The sequence below is a fragment of the Notolepis coatsorum genome (genome assembly GCF_963971535.1).
Source record: "Notolepis coatsorum genome assembly, chromosome: 16".
In the NCBI taxonomy this organism is placed as follows: Eukaryota; Metazoa; Chordata; class Actinopteri; order Aulopiformes; family Paralepididae; genus Notolepis; species Notolepis coatsorum.
The window spans coordinates 53786741-53807890 of NC_140180.1; positions in this window are offsets into that span (position 1 = coordinate 53786741).

The window sequence follows — 21150 nt, forward strand, 5'->3', positions numbered from 1 at the left end:
CTGATTGCCTTGTAAACCATTTCCTGGTTTTTTAAAGTACAATAGGGCTTTTAAGGAATAGACACAACGCAGAGTAGATTAGAAGATTATATTCTGATTAATCAGAATAGAATAGCCCCGTTGGTGACTTCACTAGCAAACTGTGGTATAAAACGGCTACTATACCCCGCTAGGCCCAGAAAACTACAGGTCTCAGAGGCGTTCTCAGGCTCTCGTGCCTCTGCTACTGCTCTCACTCTTTCTGTGGTGGGGCCTATGCCCTTCTGTGAGAGTAACATGCCCATGAAAATCAATTTATCCATGTTAAACTGACACTTTTCTTTGTTTAGAGTCAGCCCACAGTCCTCTAGTCTCTTCAGAACTGCATGGAGTCGTTTTTCACGAGTCTCCTGATCTGGGGCATGAACAATTATGTCATCGGAGATATTTTCTACCCCCTCAATGCCCGCTGTAGCTGTGGCAATCTCATGTTGATACTGTTCACTAGCTGATGACACTCCAAATATGAGTCTCTTGTACCTGTATGTACCTGTGTGTACTGCAAAGTGATACCTCTGGACTCTGGTGTGAGATCTAATTGGTGGTATCCCCATTTCAAATCCAGTTTACTGAAAATGACAGACCCGTTCATTCCCTGTAAGAGCTCATCCACTGTGGGTATTGGATATCTCCCTCTGATAATAGCTGCATTAGCTCTTCTCATGTCTAGACACATCCTGATGTCGTCCTCATTTGCTTTTGGTGCAACTACAACAGGGTTCACCCAAGGTGTAGGTCCCTCAACCTTCTCAACAATGTCCATGTCCAGCAGCTGATTTACTTTCTTCTCTACTGCTTCCCTTAGGTGATATGGCACCCTCCTCAGGGGTTGTGCCACTGGTGTTACACTCTCATCAATATGCAAACTGATTTGTTTTGTGTTTAGTTTACCAACACATTTAAACAGTTTGGGGTACTGCCTCTGTATTTCAGACTTAACATCTGTCACTGCTGCTATGTTTGTGCCCACCCTCAGTACACCTAGCTCAATAGCAGTCTTCCTGCCTAGCAGTGGCTCCCCCCGTCCCTGTATTACAGTGAACTCTGCTTCAGTGTCACACTTTCCCACCTTAACATGACATTTGAATACACCCATTACTGGAAGAGGCACCTTGGAAGAGTATGTATACAGCGGTTTGTTAGCTGCCTTGGTAGAAACACATTTAATATTTTTTTACTCTTAAGCATTTCCCATGTGTTCTCATCTACAATGTTACTTGATGCACCTGAATCGATTAGCATAAGTAGATCTACTCCCCCAACATCAAACGTGACCCTCTCAGTATTTGAATCATCCTCAACCACAAATGCATAGTCTCTGTTCCCAGTGTTCTGGTCCTCAGTTTCAACACATCTCAGAGTCTGTCTTTCTTTACCTTTTGATTTACAGACTTTTGCATAATGGACTTTTCCATTACACTTCCTGCATGTCTGTCCTTTTGCAGGGCATGCAGAATCATAGGCCAGATGATCCCTGTGTCCACATCTGTAGCACACTTTGTCGGATTTGGATTTCTCTTTTCCTTCTCCACGATCTCCACGAGGCAATGGTTTCCACTTCTGGGATTGTCCCTCCCTCTTGAAGACACGGTTCACCGTCTATCTCCCCTCAGCGCCGTCACTCATCTTCATCGCCGCCATTTGCAGCTCCACTCGTTCACACTGCGTTGCTATTTCCAAAGCGCGCGGCAGCATAAGTTGTGGTTCCTCCAGCAACTTTCTCGGTACATAGTCTGACGTGCACCTGCTCAGCACCGCATATCTTATTTTATTGCTAATGTCCGCAGCAAACGCACAGTCTCTGGCAGCCTGACGAAGCCTCGTCACAAACTGCTGTACAGTTTCACCCGGTTTCTGTGATACTTGGAAGAAAGCTTGGCGCGCAAATGCAGTGTTTACCTGCGGCACAAAGTAGTCATTTAGCGCCTTAACAGCTTTAGCATAGTCCGACGGTCCTCCCCCGTCGGGCAGTGTAGAGAATACATCTTGTACGTCCATACCTGCATGATGTAAGAGCATAGCCCTTCTTCTCTGTCTCACTGTGGCGTCCACACCGACAGCCAGAATCAACCCTTTCCCGTCAGCGTAAAGCTCAAACGCCATTAGCCACCTGGTCCACCTTGGTCCCAGTGTAGCTGGCTCATTGTAGCATTCAAACTTCGGCAAGTTGTCCATGTTCTCGTCTCAACAACGTGATAACTCTATGCAGATTCAACTTCAGAGTTTATCCTCGTCGCCATTGTTAGATATTAAGTAGTACTTCACTTAATAATCGACTCAGTATTTAAACAAAGTCTTTATTTGCATTCTCCGTTCTAGTGCTCCTGCACTTGTCTTGCTCTCAGCCTGCATTCTCTGGAGTGAACGCACAGCGTCAGCTCCTATGACGTAACCCCGTAACAGTGTGGCACGTCAGTACACAACAGACCCCTGCTTGGCCAGAATGGATTCCTGTCACCAAGGTCTGTCAACAACCCCCCCATGCCTATTCTGCAGCCCGCTTAGCCTTCCTGCATAAATAAATTACATGTATATTTAGGGGAGTGGACTGCCCACTCTGTATGGGAACAATAAAAACACGGATGCATTTTTCTCAATGACTGGACGTCAGTACAATGACGATTTCCCAATGTTATTCTCCCCTGGAACCTCTCTCACGTATGACTTATCATCGAGCAAATAAATAATCTGTACAGTATATAAAATAAAATTGCATAGCATATAAAAATGGGTAGACGATATTCTGATCAATAAAGAGGTACATACGTACATAGTTTCTTATATCCGGTAAGTCAACATTTGTATGACATGTGCGGGGGAATCGTGATTGCCAACTAAGCGGACAATTATTGCCGTCACCAGAGAGCCAGACTAAAGACGGGGGGGCTTACACGGCTTCAAAAGATTTGGCTGAGATATCTGTACAGTGTCCATCCGTTCCCCGACCACATTTATCCTCTGAAACGGGAGTTCAACGGCAAGGAGCAGCCGACGCGGGCCACGCCGTCCGCTTTAACTTTCCTAAAGGAGTCGTCCAAAACAAGAAGGGGGACTCGTCTCCTGGGAAATACCTCCGGATTAGGGGGGCCGAAAGATTGAAAAAGTAATTTGAAAAATAATGGGCTTTTTAATGACTAAACCTATGGGACACCCAGATGTGCTCTTTGTGAATTTCCACTAGTGTAATGTAAAATTCCAACTGCTTAATTACTCCAGGACACACAAAGCAACTGGTTTTAACGAAGCAATTATGGGAACGGCCTCTACATTGCGCCACAGCTTACATAAATGCATTCCCCACCAGTCCCTTTCCTTGATGAACTACTACTTTTTGGCACAAAGTTATCAAGCCTTTCATGTTTCAAGCTATGACAAAAAAAAAATACTTATCAAAGGTTGGGCTCTTGAGAACTTGAATGTGGCCTAATTCGTGATTTTACACATAGCAACTCCATAAAAGAACAGAATATGATTATAGTAATGTTTACCGTTATATCTGAACCCAGTTTGAAATGCTTAGAGGCTAGGCAGCTGGGTGGCGCAGCGGAGATTGCGCTCGTCACCAATGCAAGAGACTCCGGTCTCGAATCCGGGTGTCAGCATTGCCTCCGACTTGGGCCAGCCGTCATACTAACTCAATTGGCAGAGATAGAGGGTGGAAGTCGATGGGTGGGGATTTGGATGTTGTGGACAGCGACTCCTACAGGTTGGTTGGGGGACGCCTGCACAGCAGAGACAGGAAGTAGCGGGGTTAGTGTGAGCCTCCCATGCGTTACACCTCGCCACAGAGTCCACGCTGGCAGGTGAAAAGATGTGACAGGCTGCCTCCTCGGGTACCGGAGGGGACACATGATGCAAGGCTTCTATCCTCCCTACAACCGACCAGTGGGGGGCATAGTCGAGCAACGTTCAAAAGACAGGGGATGGGAGAATTGGAAATGCGAAATTGGGATGGGAGAAAAATAGAAAATAAGGAGAAAAAGTGGATACAAAAATAAATGCGTAGAGGGTGAAGGCCCTCAACACGATTTTAGCCTCGACAAAGATCACAACAACTCAATGACCATGTCCAGTTATCCTGTAATTGTACTGCTGCATAATAGGATGAGAAGACCAATCTATTGCATTCATAGATTTCTATTCTGTGAGATGAGATCTTATCTATTGGTATATTTTTGAATTCTGTCGTCCGTCTTCAGGGAATACCCAAAACGCTAAGGACTGAATGTGTCATGGTTTATCTCTGTTTTGCCCTTTAAAGGATGCTGGAATACTGTCAAAACAAATTTAATATCTACTGCCATTTTCAGTTGATTTCTTATTCTCCCTTTTCCTGGGATCAATAAAGACAACTCCCCAGGCAACATTAATACCCCGCCCACTCCCCCAAACCATCATCATGACCCCCCTTCCGGGAGTGGCTGTGGAACAGCTGTTGGTAAATATCATTACAATATTACATGGTTTATCGCCGCTTTAATGGTGAAATATCAGATGTCCCGACTCTAAAGACATTAACATTTAGAACAATCGATATAACTTGCACATGTTTACGAGCGACATTTTCCATCTGATGAAGGAACTTGTGAAGATGCCTGAAAGTGTCACGCCTTAACGGATGCTGTAAAAAGACCGGGGCTCTGTGTGGATGTTTCCAGAGGAAATGTGGACTATGATATTTTTCAATCAGTCGTCGTTAACACATTCACCTGAGTCAGAGATTTTTTATTGTTTTATTTGGATGCCCGTTAGCTGCAGAATTAATGACTGCTAGTCTTCCTGGGGTCCTCACGGGGAACAATACAACAGAATATACAAACACAGAATGCAATTGGTAATACAATTTAAATATGAAAAAAATAAGCATAAAGCAAATAATTTTTTTTATATTCGACATTGAAGACGTACAGGCCTGACACAACTTATTCAATATCCAGTTAACCCTTTCAGGATTACCACCACACCGGTACAACCAGTACGTTGGAAGCCATATAATGACATATAATAATACATGTAAAATTATACAAACAAACACGTTGAGATGACAACGTCAGACTTGGTGTTAGGCTTTGTTTGCTTTGCGGCTTCAGTGATTTAGCTTCTCACATCCTCCCCTACGAGACACTATGCATTCATATTAAAATGCTACCAGCAGCAGTACAATGGAAATTGCATTAGCATCCCTTTGTTTTACATCAGTGAGAATGGCGCCATACTCATTATTCTGTTCATACATTATACCAAAGACTATATATCACGTCCGCTGATGAATAGTTATATTTTGAACTTTTTTTCATTTTCTTTTTAATTTCATTTGTGGAAATAATGTTCACTTATTAGTCCTCCCACACATAAAAGCAACAGAAAGTACAAGAGGTTGCGCTGCAGGGATCAACCTACCTCAGTTCCAGACCGATTAAAAAAAATTAAATTGTGCCTTTGAGATGCAAATGCTCAAATAGTATTCTTGGTGTTGGATCTAAATTGAGCCCACTGTGTCCCTTTCAAGGGTGGAGGTCTTGGAGACATAAACCTGATGGCAATGGCGTTGATCAAAGGCTCGGCCATGTCATGCTTCTCCCCCTGAGACTGTCATTGAGATGCATTGAAACAAGCTCTGGTGCTGTAATTACTGCAGCAGCCTTACAAAAGAAGAGCTGCAACAAATACCATTTGGACAATTTTCTCTATTGCCAGACAACCTTTTTGGCCATTTTCTCTACTGTCACAAAATTAAGGTTATCCTATAACCCTAGTTATGTGAGTGATGGTGAGCACTCTGCTCACTATTGGAACATTCCCCATCACATACTGTGAATTTGAAAACTTTCAGCCACAATGCACCTACACCTGTCCGGCCACGCCCACATCCACCCATGAATATAAGCGAGGGGTGTGACCGTACATCCACTCTTCCCTAGCCTTTCACCGTTAAAACGGAAGACCAATAGGGGTCCTCAGTGAGTGAAGAGCAGAGTGCTCGCCACCACTCACATAACTAGGGTTATATGATAACCTTTGTTATGTATCGTGGTGGCTCCCACGCTGCTCACTATTGGAACACACGAGCGGAGCAGAGCAGAGAGCCCGACAATTGTACCCGCTGAGGTCCCCTACAACCATCAGAACACAAGGGAGGGTCCGGACCCCCCACCCCCCCTAGTGAGGGGCGGGGGGGGAACAGGACACAGACTGTGCGAAAGAGGGGACAGCACCCCTGGAAGGAAGAGGCTCTGAAAACTCCCAGAGGAGGAGGCTCTGTAAGGAGGGTCTCTCTCTGAGGAGGAGGCTCCACTGAGGGAGGGAGGCTCCGAAGAACTTCCTGAGGAGGCTCTGAAACTCCCTGAGGAGGAGGCTCCGAGGCTCTCCGAGGAGGCTTCCCCCCATAATCTCGTGGGGTCAACTGGCGCACCGGGGAGACAAACACTCCAAAAAGGAGGTTGATCCCTTAATCCAGGCCGACAGGTAACAAGAGCAGAGCTCGACCTGCGCCCGTAGGACTGCAAACTACACAGGCCCACCTAAAGCGGCTGACTGTAAAAACAGTACCCCAGCAGCCCGCCCGACAAGCAGGGGGGGGGGGGGGGGGGGGAGGGTGTTCGGCATGCCGTGCAAAATGTCATAATCTTGTGGGGCCACGAACCTCACGGAATCGGGTTCAAGGACCCCGACTCCGCCACTTAACTGACCTCGCCATGAACCCTGATCCCGCCAATTTATTAATCCCACGGGGTCGGGGTTCAGAGAAAGAGTTCGACACAATTGGCAGACGTTATAAAACATGTAGGGGCAGACCCTTGAGGAGCCGGGGTCAAACCCGGGCTCTACCAGAGAGTTGACTCCACTACCGGCATACCGGGGAGACAACCATCCCAACAGAAAAGGGTTGCTCCCTTAACCCATAAAAAAACTGGGAAACACAACTGCGCGTATACACAGGCTATACAATGCAGTCTAAGGCGTTTCAGGCTTAAAAAAGGGTTAACCCAGGCCAAAAGGTAACGAGGGCAAGGCCTGACCTGTGCCTGGAGGACCGGGAACTACACAGGGGCACATATAAAAGCTGACTGATAATAAGCAGCCCCCCCTGACGTCCCCGTCCCCCCCCACCCCACGGCCAAGTGGGGAGGGAAGGGTGAAATGAATGGAGAAAAGGACAAAACCGTTTGCAGGAAGGGTACAACATAGTATGGACCAACACACACAACTGTCAAGGGGATGTAGATCCTCTTTAAAGGAAGACTTTTGTCATGTCCACATCAGGGTCCCCCATCATCAACTCGTAATGGCATTCCGATGACACACAACATGCATGAACTCAGCCCGTGGCGTTCGGTATGCCCTGGCATTTCCCCCCCGGAAAAAGCTCAGGGCCCTTCGGGTTAATCAGAACGTATCTGTGAACCGGTGGGCACCGGGTTGAACTGATCCGGTCCGGCGCGACCAGGATGAGTCCCGGGCCCTCACACGCTGCCACACCTCCACAAAGGAGAGGGGGATAGGTACACGTTTCGGTCAAAAAACATCACAGGGCGGGCGGCTGGGTAGCGCAGTGGAGAATGCACTCGCCTACCACCGCAGATACTCTGGGATCGAATCCAGCTGTCAGCGGTACCTGCGGCTTGGTCAGTCGTCCCTACTAACACAATTGGCAGTGTTAGCGGGTGGGAAGCCGGCGGGGTATGTATCGTGGTCGTTGTAAACTGCGGTTCCTACTAGTCGGTTGGGGCGCTTGTTCAGCAGGGAGGGGATCTCTCTGCAGGCGGCCGTCATTTCGCTCATGGCCGAGCCGAACAGCCCAGCGTCGGAGAGGGGGGCCAGGAGGAGGGGTATCCTCCATCGCTCGCCCAGCGACGCTTGCTCCAGCCAAAGGTGTCGCTGGGTCAAGGTGGCCAGAGCGCGTAGTTTCCCCGCAGCTATGGCCTGTAGCTGGGTGAGGTGGAGGATGGCACCCAACGCCTGGGCATGGAGGAAGCGCTGCTCCCCGTCCAGGATCTCCTCGCCCGCCATCAGCCCCGACATGAAGCGCGGTAGCTGTGCGATATTAGAGGATGCAGCTAGGCTCTGCGTCGAGGCGATGTAGGCCTGGTCACTCCAGTAGGCCAACTGCCGAGCCGACCTCCCCTTCGGAAGTGTCTTCTTCTTCGGTTCCCACACCATCTCGGGGCAAAGGACGGATGCCATCGGGTTGTCAAGCCGTGGCACCCCGTCCCTTAACCCCTGAACCAACCCATCCACCTGCGTAAATGGCATGTAGGTGGGGGATAGGCCGACGATGCAGGGGATCACATGTCCCAGAGACACGTAGGCCCCCGTAGATGGGAAAAATGGGCAGACAATGCTCGGCTCCTTCACAGGACGGCGCTGAAAGACATGACCCACCATGTCATCGGGAACAGGCGTCGGCAGTGGCGTCGGCAGCGGGATCCCATTCGCTCGCGCAGCTGCCGCCATGAGCTCGGGAAACAGAGCACGCAGCTCTCCCTGTGTTCTCTCTTCCACCTTGTTCGCAACCCACGGGTAGCTCAGACCACTTGGCAGGTGGGAGCCGACGCCCGACGCTGAAGAAGGGGCATCTCGTCTCGGAGTTGGCAAGTTGAATCCAGTCTCGGAGTACGAGGCTTCCCAGTAGGAGACCAGAGCCTCCTCTGAAACTCCCTGAGGAGGTGGCTCCGATTCTGCTGGGGCGTTGAACAGAAATTTCCCCTACCCTTCATGTAATCCTCTGTCTCCAGGGGACGTGACAGAGAAGAAACGGAGGAATCCCTGCTCGGAGCCAGCTGTTCTCGCGAGGTCGCGACTGTGACGCGCTGGTGGAGGCCTGAACGATAATCTTCAGGTCCCGGTGGTGATGTCATTCTAACTTTTTCCTTTCAAAGGGAGAGTAGGAAAAAGAAAAAACAGCAACACAAATGACTAATCTAATTACTAACAAATGTTCTCTAACGCTGCGAAGTTGTGCACTCCCACGGACTTCCGTGAGGTGAAAGAAAGGGAAGAGTGGAAGTACGGTCACACCCCTCGCTTATATTCATGGACTGATGTGGGTGTGGCCGGAAAGGTATAGGTGCATTGTGGCTGAAAGTTTTCAAATTCACAGTATGTGATGGGGAATCATCCAATAGTGAGCAGAGTGGGAGCCACCACGATACATAACCTTTTTGACCATTTTCTCTACTGTCACAAAACCTTTTTGACAATTTGCTCTATTTAGCCACAAAACCTTTTTGACAATTTTCTCTACTGTCACGAAAACCTTTTTGACAATTTGCTCTATTTTGCCACAAAACCTCTTTGACAATTTGCTCTATTGCCACAAAACCTTTTGGAAAATGTGCTCTACTGTCACAAAACCTCTTAGAAACAAATTTGCTCTACTGTCACAAAATCTTTTTGACAATTTGCTCTACTGCCTTCTTCTTTGGACAATTGGCTCTACTGCCACAACATGTATGGAATTCAGAGACAAGCAACTCTCACACAACAGCACACGTTGACTTGTTCACCCGCTCTCCAGTCATGGATATTTAGGAGACTACCAAGACGGAGGGGACTCGTTATAATGGTGTATAGTCCGATAGACCTGACTCCCATTCCCACCCGGCATCCCTCATTCACAAATCATGTTGGGTGCCATCTTGGTCGTCCTTAGTACTATGTACACCCACAGATCGCTAAACTTTTTAGCTCTATCTTCGAGAAAAAGAAGAAAAAAAACTTAATAATAATAATGCAATAGAGCATGCCCTTGGCTGACTGCCAAATCAGATGAGACGTGAACAAATCATCATGGTTACCACAATACTCCCTTGAGATAATTTGTTCCCCCTCACTGTTGCCCAAAATCCTAAAGCAAGCATGTTAGTATACAGTGCTTTTTATTACCAGGGATTTAGACAAGAATACCACAGATGGGAACGTGAAATAGCGGCGGCCTGACAGATCCTGTAACAACTCTGTTGTTACTGTATTATTTATAGCGGGGAATAAGTACAGAGTAGTGACTGCCCCGCGTGTCCTGTCAGAGTACAATAAACAGAATAATCCAGCTGTTCTAAGAACAGGGATGGGAGGAGATGTGGGAGGTAGAGGAACCGGCCCCAGAGTGTGCTTGACAGGCTGGCTCTGTTCTCCGCTTGTCACGATCGCGTTTGCTTTTATTTATCATCTGAATTCAGCAATAAAGAGTTTAATTATTCTGAAAGCCAAGACTTTGTTTATTTGAAATTCATTCGTGACTTCAGGGACACCTGTAGTAAAGGAGAGGAGAGGAGAGAGGCTTCTGAATGTGCCGATGTGAGTTTCATATTCTGTTTATTTAGCAGAACTCTGGAATAGACAAAAACCGAAATGTCGACAAAAATCCCTGTTTATCTAGCAATAAGCTGTTGTGACATTCGACTGATTTTAATGGAGCACGTCACATGGGCTACTGTATGTCAGGCTGCCATTGTCCTCTGCTTATTATGCGCTGACAGGACATGCAGAGCGTTCACTGTTCCTGGCTTATTCCCTACTTTACTGCTGCCATTTCACACTCATTCCACCACAGTAGTGTTGTTTCTGTCCAATAGAGGCCAATGTTTAGAATGCCCCTCCTCATGTTGGAAGAAACACCATTGTTGATATATGAGAAATGTAGCAACACAGTTTTAATAAATTGCTGCTGCGTGGATTGTAAACAAGTTACACAGCGGTGGAACAGTGTTTTACCGACTGCACGGAAACTAAGCATTTTCTTTCAAAAGTGGTTTACGAATGCTCTCAGGCAGCCATTTTGGAAGAGAGACAACTACACAAACATTCTGCACAAGGCCTCCATTCCCCATGTAATAGAGAGCACTTGTATACCAAAGTGCTACCGGCAAGGGTTATTAAGTCAGAGTGCACTTCAAATCATTTCACCATGTTAGATTCATAAAACACACCGGTTGAAATTGTCACAATTCAACTTCCTCAAGAATCGTGTCTGATAAAACCATTGTCATTACCAGAGACAATAATAGTAAATCAGGGGCTGTTCCTATGATAGCGGCCTGGTCCTCGTAATCACACAACAGTGCAGCACCTTGATAGAACAACTATATGGATTAATAGCATTGGTTACAGCATAGCCAAAGCCCCCCTCCATCTAAGTTAATAGAGCCTATCCATTCCTGTCAGCTACTGGGGGCTGATGGAATTGCAGAGGTGGCTGTGTATCCACACAGCAAATCATAAGCCTTCAGATATCGCTTGCACTGAATGACTGCAATTTTCATTTAAACCAAAATATATTACAGCGAGATCTATCAAAAACAGTGGGGCCGTAGTTTTTCTCTAAAGGGAATCGCTGCCCGTCCAGGAAAATAGGGGGGGGGGGGGGGATAGCTTCTCCAGGTTGCTTGTCTTTATTTCCAGGTTGGTGGCCAATGCTGCACACTCCATGCAGCCACCCCCCCCCCCATTTGACTGATGTGCCCGTTTGTCTTGGCGCACCTCCGTCACATGAGCGAGAGTGTATCTGAGCAGAAAGAAAAGTGGTGTTCCTGCCGAAATCAATCATGTTATCATCCACCCTGGGATCTACAGACGGAGCCACCTGCTTGACATTAGGAAGGGGTAATAGATACAAACAATGGTAGCAGGATCACATTTGGGAGAGTACGGTCATCCCTGTTGTATTGCTGTTGACATTTCTTTACTTGCATCACAAGCAAAGCAGCTACACATTCGGGGACATTTCTCCATAGATGCAAGGGCCCCGTACAGCATAGTGAGAGACAAAATGTCCAAGTGCCTTGGTATTCACTTACTGCTTGCTTTCTGCAATCATTGTGATCCTCCTTCTGTGCGACCCCCCCCCCCCCCCCCCCCCCCCACACACACACACACAGATTACCGGGTCACATATTATCCTAGTGCCATACCAGCATGAAACTGCACATTTTTAAATGTGCTATGGTACAGTGTACTCACTGATAAGATACAATCATAGTGTTGATATTCTCACAGATACTCACTGTAATACAAGAGCCTGAACCAAAAATCCACTCTTTATACTCTTTGGTGGTTGATTTTAGCCATAGCGCCTTGGAGAACCATAACAGCATAGAGCAATTGAGCCCTGAAAACCTAACTATTTGATAGCCTAATAGTACGTTAAAATACAATGCAAAATAAATTTTAGAGGCGGCACGATTCCATGCAAAGTCAATTGAAAGACACGAACGGAGGCAAACAGACACGTTCACTTCACTCTAGGCGGGTTGAACATGTTTAAACTCAAGCGAGAAATCCGCCAGGCGCAATGGAGCAAATGTGGGTATATTTCACAATGTTCTGTAGCCTATAGATATTGAATAGGTTACATTTTAGAATTGTTCTTGTTTTTGTAAACATCAACAATGCCACTGTTGAGACCAAGGGCACTAGCAGGTAAAGACTATTATCTTTGTGTTGTATCTGAATGTACTGGAAATGTGCATCCTTTGTATCACAATAATACACAACATCGTCCAGTGATGCAGTGGGTGTCTTGAGCGAAGAGAGGAGAGGAAAAAAATCTGGTTCCATCAGCTCTACATATTATTTCTGACGCCGCACGTGATCCGCATGCTGCTCTTTGCTCCCCACAAAGTAAAGGGCAGCAATCCTGCCCAGATCAACACAGAGAGCAGTGGCGGCTGGCCACTAGGGGCACTGGAGCGCCGCCCTCCCTGGTAAAGCAGGAGAAGAAGAAAATGTTTTATTTTAATTTTAGACCCCTAGAAATAAAATAAACATGTTTAAAATGAATAATATTTACTCATTTTAAGTATGTTTGTGTTTCCAATGCACAATATAACGTTAATATATCAAATATAAATAATTGTTTTGTGATTCACAGGAAGTCACTGTCTGATAGAGAATAACTACGTCTGAGGCTGGGCGGAGACGTATCGCGCACACAGTGGGCGTGCACTGTATCATCGCTGTATCCTCACAGCCAATGAAATAGGTCAAGCAAATACATTTCGCCTATCAGTGCTTAACGCACTGTGCGTTGAAATATGATGTAATATGATGGAAGCCGGCGCGTTTTCTAGCGATCCAAGCAAGCAGGGTCCTTGACCGTCCTTCCTGTTGTGTTGTCCCAGTCCGGACAGTTTGTAGTTTGTAGCTGCTACCATGGAGCATGGAGGCAGGACATTTCGAATGCAGTAAATCCCTCAAAACAATACCTTTTGAGAGATGAACACTGGAGTGAAAGAGTTTTGACCTCATCTGCCTGCTGGACCTGACGCTCGTTTCAACTAAACAACAAGTGAGTCTCTCTCTCTCTCTCTCTCTCTCTCTCTCTCTCTCTCTCTCTCTCTCTCTCTCTCTCTCTCTCTCTCTCTCTCTCTCTCTCTCTCTCTCTCTCATGGTTTGGTTGTATGCAAATACCTGTGATAGGCAGTATACTGTATCGTCTACTGTCTTGTTTGTTGAAGCGAGGCACTGCTCTGTTTGTTGTGACTTGTGAGCGATGCACTGCTCTCTTAAATTATGAGGTAATTTCATGTTAGAGCGATTCTCTGTTGTTGTGAGCGACGCACTACTCTGTTGTTCTATAAGGTAGTTTAGAACTGTAGCCTTGGTGTCTGTGTGAGAGAGAGAGATAGAGGGGGATACTAACTAATTAATTTCAACGCGGGGCGCATAATCACCCGGATAATATAATGGTAACTTGTTTAAAATGACAAGATATACATCTGTGATTATTATTGGACGGATCAGAGAGAGAGAGAGAGAGAGAGAGAGAGAGAGAGAGAGAGAGTAGGGCTATTGGAAACGTGGCTGCATTGACTGACTGTGATCATATATTGATTAATGGCAATGGTGATAGTTGTACGCTACCTACTTAAATATTCGCCAATGCGTGCCTCGGTACATGTTTGCAAAATGTTTGGTATAGCGCCCCCCCTGGAGAAGAATTCACCAGCCGCCACTGACAGAGAGGATACATTTTCCTTACATAACATGAAAGCTGTAATCTCATCGGTAGCGATTTGAATATGGTGTCGGTGGTCAAAGTTGGAATGAATGTAACTTTAAGTGCAGCGAGAAATGGTTATCTTTAGTCATCTCTCCACTCTCTCCATAGAAAAACACTTGCCCAGCCAACACAGCTATGTGTGATTATATGCAGGCAGTATAACAGCTCTATTGACAAGCTTTGTTTGTATATCTGTTGATGCCTTCGAAAACGTGCAATAATGTATTTTTGTACAAAATACATTATTGCACGTTTTCGAAGGCATCAACAGAAAGCTCAAAGAGTCACGACAAAGGCTGGTGGGGTAAAAACACAAGCCGCTGCTGAAATACAGTATAATATGACCCTTTTCTCTCCAAAGTCTCCTTTGGATGCAAACTTGCAATGATTATCAGGATTTGTTTTGACTTAACCCTCAGAATATGCGGCGGTTCGTTATAGAGCTTGTATGTAATACTTACAAAGCTTGTCATTAGAGCTAGCAGTATAATAACAACAGAGTTGGTTCTCTGATGCAAAATTTCAGGTCTATAATCCTCACTGGAAAATACCAAAGGTTGAGATGTTACCCAAACCGTTCTTCAGAAGTCACTGTATTGGGAGAACAGCCTGAATGAAAAACATAAAGAGTTTGGAAAATAATTTCTTCCATGTTTTTTTTTTCACGGCGCAGCTCTTTGGAAGTTGGCAGCCGGGGCTTATGTTCACCTCAAAAACCCACAGCTGGGATGTGAGACAAAACCATAATGAGAGCAGGACCCTCCATCTCTGCTGTGATTAGGAAGAAGGTCTTCTCCATTTATATAAATGATATTGCATATTCTATTCACCTTTACGCTGATGACACCATTCTTTATTCCGTCGGTCCCTCCCCAGATTTAGTACTCATCTCACTCCAGGATAGATTCCGTAAGGTCCAGCAAACCTTTTCCTCCCTCAACCTCCTGCTTAATACCAGCAAGACCAAGGTCATGTGGTTTGGGAGGAGGGGCTCTGCTGCAACCCCCACTGGCTGCGACATCACCACCCTTGAGGGCGCTGTTCTGGACCAGGTCACTGAGTATAAATACTTGGGGATCTGGCTAGACACTCTTTCTGTCTTTCTCTCACCACATCACCAGATTACAGTCTAAGGTCAAATCCAAACTTGGCTTCTTGTACAGAATGCGCTCCACCTTCACTTCCTCTGCTAAACTCACTCTGATTCAAATGACAATACTCCCCATGCTTGATATGGTGTCAGATCTGCATGTAAGAAGACCTCACTCAACAAACTTGATGTCCTCTACCACTCTTATTCGGTTTGCAGTGCCCCTTAAAACACTCACTACTGCACCCTTTACTCCTCCGAAAACATACACTGCACTTGGTCTGAGGTCACACGTCATTCAGGGCTGCTGCTGCCAGGGACTGGAACAACCTACAAAAATCTCTCGAACTGGTCACCGTCAACATTCAAGCACTCTCTGATGAACATTCTCACTGATTCCTGCAACTGTTTCGTAACCCAGTAACATCCCCAACCCCCTGTCTGTCATGGTGCCCCTCTCACCGCTATATTGCTTGTTGTATGTATATTTTCAAATTTATATTCTAATAACATATTGTATGTCGGAAATGTTTAATCCTGAATTCCTTTTCAGCCCCCCCCCCCCCCCCTTCCCTTCAAGAGGTGTTGTCTCTTGCCAGGCCATCATTGTTAATAAGAATGTGTTCTTAATTGATTTGCCTGGTTAAATAAAGGTAAAAAAAATAATAAGTCTGCCAAGGGGGAGGCACTACACACACATTCACCTGCAAGCATAATCGCACAATACACATACGTGTGTGTGTGTGTGTGTGTGTGTGTGTGTGTGTGTGTGTGTGTGTGTGTGTGTGTGTGTGTGTGTGTGTGTGTGTGTGTGTGTGTGTGTGTGTGTGTGTGTGTGTGTGTGTGTGTGTGTGTGTGTGTGTGTGTGTGTGTGTGTGTGTGTGTGTGTGTGTGTGTGTGTGTGTGTGTGTGTGTGTAAACAATAAACAATAGCAAAACAACTATATTGAACACACGGAACAAAATGTTTTTTCACTAGATCCTCCTGAACGGCACAGCAGAAATACAGAACATACTCCACAATAACTCACATTCCATTCACTAGATAGCTCTCCCCATATAATATATATATATATGTATATATATATATAATATTATTGAAGAACATCCCTGGACTATTGTACGGAGTGTTGAAGACGTGTAAGTGTTTAGTCTTTCAGTACTGTGCAAAGCACATTAAGGTCCTGCTTCAAGGCCGTTCCCTATTCAAACCATTCCGAGTGCAAACTTTCCAGCACTCTGAAAAGGCTCTCAGAGAGTCTGTACACAATGCTCTGAGGTTTGCGAAGAGCTACATACCCCATGAAATACAGTTCATGATCATCAGAAGTCTAGCCTAATTGTCATGTACAAAGGTCTAATGACCACACAAAATAATAACTGGAGCCGGCTGCACATGAACAAAACAAAAAACAGCCTCTCTCAGTAAATGCTTTCAAAACAGTCCCGGGCACAATCACAAGCAAAATAATAATCCCACACAACAGTGGAAAACAATGGCAACCTCACTCCACTCTGGTCACTGGCAATTGACAGAATGAGGCGCCCAGACGTGTGTGTGCTGTCAGGTATTTGTCCACCCGTCCCTCTCGAGGTGATTGCCATCAGCTGTCATTCATTAGGCAATCAGCACTCTTCAGTGTAGGGACAGGCGGCACCTGACAGGAAGAGAAAAGAGACAGCATTAGCTCTCATGCTCACACACACACACACACATCACATACAAAACACAACACATTAAATATACTAACCTGATGTTCAGATGGTGTCATAAATACAGTAATAATGATAATGACCAACCCACGTACCCATGTACGTCACACCTCCCCCATAAGAGCGAACCTGTAGGGTTAGCAAAACATTATTACTTATTACCCAACATCCGATTAGTACCACATACCAGGGAGAACAGAAAATCACCTCATCCAGGACAGCAACAGGGAAACAAAAATCAGCACATGTCCCTGGCACCATCACAGCGCCCATCTCCTTTCAAAATGGCGTCACAAAAATAACATGATCAGGATCCAAAATGGAGTCACTCAAATTAGACTCACATTACTACCAGCATACCTGGCCGCTGCCACTCGTGCCAACCAGCTTGGTAGGGAGGAATCATTGTGCTGAGTAGTGATCAATGCTTGACGTCCCAGTGGCAATGGTACGTCAGCAACCTCGGGAATTACCAGCTCCCCCTGAACGCTACTTACAGCAACCTTTTCCATCTCTCCAATAGATGCCCCCCCCCCTGTCCTCAGAGAGAGCCTCGCCACAGACAGAGTCACTCAACGTCAAAGCTTGAGTTCGCTTCCTCTCCTGTGCCTTGGTGACAACACAAGTAGAAAAAACATTGGGGTGATTATTAATCAATTCATCACAACACAAGTCAGTCAATGGAGCGTTTTCAACCTCCACTCCTTTTGGTTCCTGGGCTGACCCTTTTCTCTCCTGTCGCTTCCTCAGCGTATGACAACTTTTTACCACATGGCCCGTCTTTTCACAATAATTACACACCACCGGTCTCTCAGACGGCGCTGAGCGTGGCTGGAATGCTGACTCGCGAGGAGTGAACGAGCCACCTCCACCACATACATTAGGACGTACAGAAACACGATTGTGTGACCATTCAAACTCATCTGCCGAAATCGCAGCCTGTTGGAGTGTTGACACCCCCTGCCCATGTAAATAGAGCACATCTTAGACTGGCAGGGTGGCTTTGAACTGCTCCACAAGTACCAATTCACTTAATGATGCAAAGTCTTTTACCTCACACGCAAAACACCACCGATCAAAATTAAGTCTCTCCTCCTGGGAGAAATCAACATGGGTTTGGGAAGGAGACTTACGGCGGTTGCGAAAATGCTGCCTGTATGCTTCTGGTACCTGTTCGTACACGCGCAAGACAGCACTTTTCACTTTCTCATATACCACGCTGTCTTCATTCGATAATGACCGGCACGCCCCCTGAGCCCTACCAGTGAGTCTGTATTTCAATAAAATCGCCCACTGGTCCTTTGGCCAATGCAAAGCCCACGCCATCTGCTCAAAAGCAGAGAAATATGATTCCACCTCAGACTCCTGAAAGGGGGGAACCAAGGACATATGCTGGCTTATATCAAAGGGTGCCTGGGGGTCGGAAAGTACTGGAGAGGAAATGGTGCTACGTTTAGCGTCACCACACTCCAACTCCAGTTTCCTCATCGCCAATTGAAATTCCCTTTCAGCCACCTCCTTTCTCTCCAGCCTGTCTCCCTCCTCCTTTCTTTCCAGCCTGTCTCTCTCTCTGTCTCTCTCCTCCTTGTCTCTCACCTCCTTCCTCTCTTCCCAGTCTCTCTCCTCCTTTCTCTCTTCTCTATCCTCCCTGCGCAAAGCCGCCCTCTCCTCTAGACAGGCTAAACGCAGCTCAGCGCTCAGTGCGCTCAACTCACCAGCAGAAGTAGTAGAACCATGGTCTGAACCTAATGCAGAGTCAAAACTCTCAGGATCCGACACACCAACATCCTGATCACAAACCTCCATAGCTTCACTCATGAAAAATCTATACTCTGCACTCTGCACTCTGTACTCTGTACCCTGTACAGTTATGAAAGAAAGTATACTGCCGTAGCAACACACAATACTACCCACAATACTACAACAAATCAGACTTCAATACGCCCTACAAAATAGCCACTTACCTATAGTACTCAATAATGTCCCTGTGCAACACTCAACAGCCACATTATGCAGTATGACAACCTGACCAATTCGATTTAATATCCACATCTAACATTCATGAAAACAATAAATGTCGGCTCTAACCACCTAACTAGGATCACACTGGGTAACACTAACTACCCCGTCTAAACTACTTCCCTATAGATGCCTCATTTGGATCACTGCCACGTTCCAGAGTGGAGTGAGGAGGTTGCCCTCTCGCCTAGCTGTAGCTGTTGGAATGTTATCATGTGGTTTTCTCTTTGTGTCCCATGACTGGCACAGTTACATTTATATTATTTACTAAGTGTATATATGTATGTCTTGTTTGTCCTCCCCTACCTTTTTCCCTTGTGCGTTATGGTGGAGGTTTAAATCCCTATCACCATAAATATATAATTTACTATTTGGAAAACCGTCTTGTGTTGTTTCTTACTTGCTCGGGACGGTGCTTAAAGCATCCGCTGGACGGGCTGGTTTTCATGTACAGCCCGCTCCAGTCATATTCTATATGATCATTAGACCTTTGTACATGACACTAATAATCAAAATCCATCCATAAAGATGATTTTTGAGCTATGATCGATCAACCCCATCTATTGGGCCAGTGGCACTTTGATATGAGAGCTGTAATTGGTGTCCCGCCTCATCCATCTCCCGTATCCCCCCCCCCCCCCCCCCCCCCCCCCCCCACCCCCTCTCATGTAGTAGTGTCAGGACATGGCAGTCTGTCACCAGTGCAAGGCTTGACTGGACAAGTCTGGAAAGAAATCTGCTGGAGACATGGTTCCCCGCGGCATGGTGGTTCTCTGTCCGTAACGGCCTCCATGCACATTGTCTTCATGAAGGGTTTTACATGAGAACTCATGGCTAATTGGCCAGGGGAGATCAGACGTATTGTTAGTTCTGCATGGCTTCCAACAGCCATGGCCGCCGTATGAGTGGCTAATCACCACAGGGCTCCACACCTGACTAAACAAAGCACTTTTCTTCACCTAAAAAAAATAATAATGTCTTCTCTTCTCTTCTCCATTCTCCTCCCATGTGCTCTCTCTCTCTCTCTCTCTCTCTCTCTCTCTCTATCTCTCTCTCTCTCTCTCTCTCTCTCTCTCTCTCTCTCTCTCTCTCTCTCTCTCTCTCTCTCTCTCTCTCTCTCTCTCTCTCTCTCTCTCTCTCTCTCTTTCTCTCTCTCGCTCTCTCTCTCTCCCCAACCCCTGTGTGTGTTGCAACAAGGCCAGTTGAATTTATCTTGTCAAACTTGTGACAGGATGACATGAGGTGCCTCAAGCCAAATACCAGGTGACACCTCTATGAGCCTCAAAGGTCAGACCAATTGCAGGTGCATTCATTCTGCATGGCTACATGGTGAGAACTAGGTATCATGGTAAGTTGCTCTCCTAAAGGCACAACATGTCAACATGTGTGTTCTAACTGTGCAATGTATTAAAGGGGGAAACACCACTTAAGAATCCAATTATAGGGTGCTCCAGTAGCACACCATGTTACCGCGCTGCGTCGCAGGACTCCGTGCTGCGTCACGGATCTGGTTGACTCCGAGTTCGATTCCCGGGCTCGCCGTCATTTGCCGAATGTCTCCCCCTGCTCTCTCTCCCGTTTCACCCTACAACTGTCGGTCATGCTTGACCAGAAAAGCGATAAACGCTAAAAAAAAAAGTAAAAAAAAAAAAAAAAAAAAAATCCAATTATGTTATCTCCATGGCCTAGGGAACTTTATTCTATAGCATTCTCAGTTCTGAAACAGAAAATGTATCTGAATACACAGTATTCTCAGTATCAACTATATTATTTCCTAATACAACTGTATTAAAGATGTCTGCCCACATAAGGAAGTTCAACGTGAGTCAGAAGATCCTTAAGAACTTCTACTCATGCACAATAGAGAGCATCCTGACTGGCAATATCACCTCCTGGTTTGGGAATAGCACCGCACAAGACCGTAGCAGCGAAGAGAATAATAAAAGACTCTAGCCACCCAAACAACTGCCTCTTTGAACTGCTGTGGTCAGGAAAGCGATACCGGAGTCTCATGGCAAGCACAGAGAGACTCAGAAATAGCTTCTATCCCCAGGCCATCAGGATGCTCAATGACAATTAACACTATGTAACAAACCATCAAACACACTCACAGCACACACACACACGTACACACCCACTTTAAAAGGACAACTCACTGTAGCACCCACTTTACACACTTTAGACACTAACACACTTTATATTTATTGGCAACTCATACCCAATTGCACATAGCCAAGCCTTGCACCTTGCCTTACCACCACAAGGTGGCACCACAAGCTACCTCATCCCA